This window comes from Scomber japonicus, chromosome 12, assembly GCF_027409825.1.
Source record: "Scomber japonicus isolate fScoJap1 chromosome 12, fScoJap1.pri, whole genome shotgun sequence".
Lineage (NCBI taxonomy): Eukaryota > Metazoa > Chordata > Actinopteri > Scombriformes > Scombridae > Scomber > Scomber japonicus.
In genome coordinates this window covers 29,207,231-29,213,230 of record NC_070589.1, presented here as the reverse complement: position 1 = coordinate 29,213,230, position 6,000 = coordinate 29,207,231, and the positions used below count along the sequence as shown (strand labels likewise).

General features: G+C 41.0%; 1 protein-coding gene across 1 annotated transcript in view; it reads right to left on the bottom strand.

The window, feature by feature from the left end:
• Positions 1 to 1,856: 1,856 nt before the first annotated feature.
• Positions 1,857 to 6,000, bottom strand: part of LOC128369424 (cyclin-Y-like) — a 274,201-nt gene continuing 270,057 nt past the window's right edge. The window contains exon 12 of the mRNA XM_053330463.1: positions 1,857 to 1,884. The gene's annotated coding sequence lies outside the window, so the exon portion shown is untranslated. The remainder of the gene's footprint in view (positions 1,885 to 6,000) is intronic.

Sequence of the window (6,000 nt, the reverse complement as noted above, 5' to 3'; positions counted from 1 at the left end):
CAACTACCCATAGACTGTATAAAAGAAGTGGACGTAACATCCGTGACGTCACCCATTGGTCTGTGGACTGCTGCTTGGAAGCCAATAGTGTCGAATCTAGGCAGGACCATCTTGAAAATTTCAGGTGCATGCTGGGGAGGTTGCGAGGGCTGGATCTCGAGGACATTGGTCAATGAACCTGTCAATCAGGACGTAGCCACGCCCTAATGCATACCCTGCTTTATCGTCACATATAAAATCAGGGAGGCCAAAATGTCCCAAATGAACATCATACTGCATTGAAGAAGGCTTTAAACTAGCGATTGAGACCATCAACACATTTTGAAAACGTTTACTGAGGTTAGAAATCAAGTGAGAAGTTGGTGAATTCTCCATTGACTTGTATAGAGACGGTCGCCCCCTGGTGGCCTTTTGATAGAATGCAGTTCTAAGTTACTTCCGCGTTGGCCTCATTTCAGAGCTCCCCGTCTGCAACTACCACAGCTTGAAATTGAGGCCAAGTACCTCAAGGTGCAATTCCACCGATGGCCACTAGATGCTGGCTCCAATTCAAAAAAGGTTCAACGTCTTCCTCCAAATAAAAAGTCAAATTCTTTTTTAGTCATTATGGTCTCAATCACTAAATTCTGTCCCTCTAATAAGTGTGCTCCTAATCATTTTGGTAATTAGTGTTCCGTTAATAAGATTTGAAGATTTATAGCAGCTTCAGTGTCTGCTGTGTTGGCATTGATTGACAGCTGTGATTGAGTTTGATTAGGTGTTGCTCTTCCTCGTCTCACAATATTTGGGTAAGTTTACTTTTTACGATATCTGCCCTGTTAGCGCAATTTAACTAAAGTAGTTCACATAATCCCAAGTGTGCACCTCTCAGTGTTCCCAGTAGCGTAAAACCAATGGGTGATATCACACCTGGCTAAATCTTGTATCTTTATATACAGGTTATATTCACAGGCCAGCACTGTTCCTGCTGCTTGGGATTATAGCAGTATTACCTGAAGAGAGGCCCAGAAATTACCAGGAGAATTATTATTATTCTCACTTCCATGTCTTTAGCTTTCTGCATCAAAAAAAGCAATTTAACAGACCAGTTACCATACCATGTGATTATCGTACAGTACAACATCGTATATTCTGAAAGAGTGAATGCAAAGAGACAAATGTGAGTAAAAGTTTAAATTTAAGACATGGAAAAAAGTGCAGTTTTGAGCAGATTGGATTCTTCATATTGAGTTTTGTACCTGAAGCTGCCAGGATTAGCAGTAGCAACATCTTCTCTTTCCCTTACCTCTATGCCTTAAGCCAGCGGTGTCAAACTCATTTTCATTCAAAGGCCACATACAGACCAATTTGATCTCATGTGGGCCGGATCATTAAAAAGATGGAGGGAAGGAAGGAAGGAAGGAAATAAGATGGGTTAGGAAGGAAAGACAAAAGGAAGGAGGGAAGAAAGGAAGGAAGGAAGGTAGGAAGGACAGAAGGAAGAAAGGTAGGAAGGACAGAAGGAAGAAAGGGAGGAAGGACAGATGGAATGAAGGGAGGAAGGACAGAAGGAAGAAAGGGAGGAAGGACAGATGAGAGGAAGGACATGGAAGAAAGGTAAGAAGGGGAGGAAGGACAGATAAAAGAAAGGGAGGAAGGACAGAAGGAAGGAAGGGAGGAAGGACAGAAGAAAGAAAGGGAGGAAGGACAGATGGAAGAAAGGGAGGAAGGACAGATGGAAGGAAGGTAGGAAGGACAGATGGAAGGAAGGTAGGAAGGACAGATGGAAGAAAGGGAGGAAGGACAGAAGGAAGAAAGGAAAAAAACACAGGAAGGAAAGTGGGCCGGATTGGACCCCTTGGCGGGTCAGTTCTGGCCCACGGGCCGCATGTTTGACACCCCTGCCTTAAGCCAAGAACAGCAGCTGATTTTGAGATGCCTATTTTACTGTAGCAGAGACTGCAAACTGCTCTGAGTTATTCATGGAGAAACTTAAGGCCTGCAAAAATATAAAAGTACCATCAATTGTCCTGCAGTCATAAATCCAATGTATTGTAAGTCATTGTATCTTAATTCTAGATGTATCATCCCATTGCCAGAAAATTTCAGTAATTTCAATAAGTACCACTTATGTCAATATGAATTATGTCACGAAATGATCAGATAAAAAGAAACCCTGAAGCAAGAAACATTTGACAAGGCATAGTCTGCATAAAACTGATTATATAGCCTTTAAAACAGCTAATGAAATCAGAGCAAAGTTGTCTTCCTGCACATTAAGATAATTTGTATAAAGTAAACCTGACACATGCTCAATATGTCTGGAAGTACAATCACTTGCCAATTTCATTAGTTAGTGTGAGGGTTAAATAGGCACAGACAGTAGCAGGATACATTTATGGATACATTCAAATAAACTTGAGCTTTTATTTTGGTAATCAAATATCTCATAGTGCTTTTAAATGGCTTCAATGCTTTTCAGAAACCCCTAACAACAAACTCAGTGAGCCTCTTCAGGACTGTAGAACGGTGCCCCCCAGTGTGCAATCACACACACATATACTGTACACACTCTCACACACACACACACACACACACACACACACACACACACACACTCCACACACACACATGTTCATGCAGCACAGCCAGATATTATGCAACAACCGCAGATGACATGACATTTGAATGGGAACTCAATATGTTGGAAGTGAAACTCTTCATTCAGTGAACAGTGTACGTGAGTTTCGTGGGTTCATGTTAAATCTTGGCAAGTTGATTCATGTTAAATCTATGAGTTTTTCTTCCTATCATTCTGCCTGTCTCACTATCTCTGTACATTATCTTTCTCTGCATGCTATGGGATCAGCCTTACCCCTACACTCACTTTTTAAATCTCTTCTCTTTCTCTCCTCTATCTTGTTCTTCATTCTTTACTCCATATTTATTGCCTGTTCTGTTACATAACTATACTTATGAGAACCTTGAATCCAAACCTTGACCCTCAACTAAAACTTATCATAACTCTCTACTCAAAGCCTAATCCCTAACCCCATAAATATATTTAGACTGGCTGGAATAGCCCTACTTTGGAGGATTAGTGTTATTTTTCTACTCTTGTCGGGACACCAGACCTCTTAAGTATAGGAATAAACCAACACACACATACACACACACACACACACACACTTTCTCTGTCTCCCTCCTTTTCTTGCCAACTCCAGCCAACGTTGGCGTGTGCAGCACCCAGCCCATTCGCTTAGTCAGCTAAAAGTACGGATGCATCGTCTGAACCAAAAAAAAGTCTGCATTCCTGTGGCAGAATCTAAAGGAACATTTCAGTAAAAATCAGCCGTGCCGTCCTAATGAGATCAAGATGGATTATGAGCTGCTCTCTGCAGTGAGCTGCCATCACCTGACACGGCCTGCCGTGCGCTGGGCTGCTGTTTCCCTAAGATGTAAAAGGGCAACTTTTAATCTCATTTCCCTCCTCATAGAAGGGCATAATAAGTAATCGTGTTAACCATCAGCCCTGACTCTGTGCTCGAGTTATGTGCATTACTGACAGTGAGAAATGGTCTGGCTGAAATTTAAACCAGCACTTACCACTAAAGGGATATATGCTATAGTGTGTGTCCATCTGTGTGTGTGTTTGTGTGTGTGTCTGTGTGAGAGGAAGAAGAAAAAGAGGAAAGAGAGAGATTCGAGTGAGTCAGAGTAAGACAAGTCAAAGGGCATTTGTCTGTAATTTCAAGAGAAATCTCCTGAAGTCTGCAGCTTTACAACAGCATTTACTCATCTGTCCACTTCACCTACACTCACTGATTCAAACAGAGAAATCACAGCTTCCTTACAGATGAGGAAACCATGCAAATCAGACCCTCTATTTATGTAACATCCAACTGTCTGAGTCTGTGAGGTTTTGCTTTTGAAGCTTTCCAACATGCTTGATTTATCCAACAGGAAAGCTTTACTGGTCATGAAGAAAAGCTTTATGTTTTTAAAAGGTTTTTAAAGCAGGAACTTCAAATTACATCACTGTTTCTGTGAACTGTTAGCCTTCTCCTCCCCAACACACAATGACAGCCAAAATAATGTTCAATCAAATTAGATTAAATTTGATGACATTCACTTTTATTGCCATTATACGGACTAAGCACCAGCACAAAATACAGTTAAACCATAAAAAAAGTACATATACTTGAGTTATAAAGATGAATAAATCTGCAAAATGAACAATAAAACTAATGTGGTGTATTTTAGTATGAACAACAAAGCAATATATAATGTACATTGCAAAAACTTGGCTTAAAAAAACAAGAAAATAAAGTAATGAAATGAGGAATGTATTACTCACAATAAGCTAAATGATCTATCTACTATATATCTAGTCTCAAAAACCCCACTATGTCTTAAAACTAGTGTTTATCTCACCTATTAATTACTATTAATATGTTCAGAGATTAAAAGGATAAGATGCTTGAAATAAGAGATTCAGCTGGCAGTGTTAATATAACACCTAGAGCAGGGGTGTCAAACATGCGGCCCGTGGGCCAGATACGGCCCACTGAGGGGTGCGATCCGGCCCACTTGCCATCCAGTGCTTTTTTCCTTCCTTCCTTCCTTCCTTCCTTCCTTCCTTCCTTCCATCTGTCCTTCCTTCCTTTCTTCCTTCTGTCTTTCCTTCCATCTGTCCTTCCTTCCTTTCTTTCATCTGTCCTTCCTTCCTTTCTTCCTTCTGTCCTTCCTTTCATCTGTCCTTCCTTCCTTCCTTTCTTCCTTCTGTCTTTCCTTCCATCTGTCCTTCCTTCCTTTCTTCCTTCTGTCTTTCCTTCCATCTGTCCTTCCATCTGTCCTTCCTTCCTTTCTTCCTTCTGTCTTTCCTTCCATCTGTCCTTCCTTCCTTTCTTCCTTCTGTCCTTCCTTCCATCTGTCCTTCCTTCCTTTCTTTCTTCCTTCCTTCGTTCTGTCTGTCCGTCCTTCACTATCTCTCTTTCCCACCTTTCTTTCCTCCTTCCTTTTGCCTGTCTTTCCTTCCTTCCCTTCTTATTTCCTTATTTCCTTACTTCCTTCCTTATTTCCTCCCATCTTTTTAATGATCCGGCCCACTTGAGATCAAATTGGTCTGTATGTGGCCCTTGAATGAAAATGACTTTGACTCCCCTGACCTAGAGAGTTATGGTGATTCTCATTTTAAGCTAGAACTTAATAATAAGTTATAATACCAAAGAACAAGCATATTTTGCCTTAATTTAACATATTTAATCTTAGTTTAGATTTTAGTTTTTGCAGTGTATATATGTATAGTAGTAAATTTAATCCCTCCAGTCATAAGTTTAAAAAGTGTTGTTAGCTTTGGGCAAGAGGGTCTTGTTTCAAATATATCAATGTCATGTGACTAGTGTGAAAAGTCACATGACCAGATGAGTTTACTTCCTGCTTGCACGTCTGGAAGAGGATGTATTACCCAGACTTCTACAAAAAGAAGTAGGTATAAGACATATGTTGGACCTCCTAGACGAACCTTAACCCCCCAAATCCTGTGTGCAGCATCACCGTCATTCCTTCACTTGACAAATGAGGTGAATAAAAAGTGACTGCGATGGTTCAGCAGATAGGGAACCTTTTCACCTAACTTAACCAACCCCCCTAACCCCCCACCGCTCCCCCACACATTCCTTCAGCAGTTGACGTCAAAGCAAACTCACCCCCACTGCCATACCTTGACAAGTCTCCCACAGCGACCAGCCTGAAAAAGGATATGCCCTGAGGAAAATGAGACCCCATGACGCCACAAAAAAAAGAGAACACATCTCTTTCAAAATATGTAAAATAGGGACAATGTTTTTAAAAGATCAAACAGACCGACCACATCCAGAATTCCTGATTTCATGACCTATGGCAACTGCAGCGGAGCGCATAAAACAAACTGAACCTGATCCAGATGATTTGTGTCTGATGATGTATACCCTCCTACTGTGAGGGGAGCTCACTGCTGAGATTTCAAATACCTATTCAACA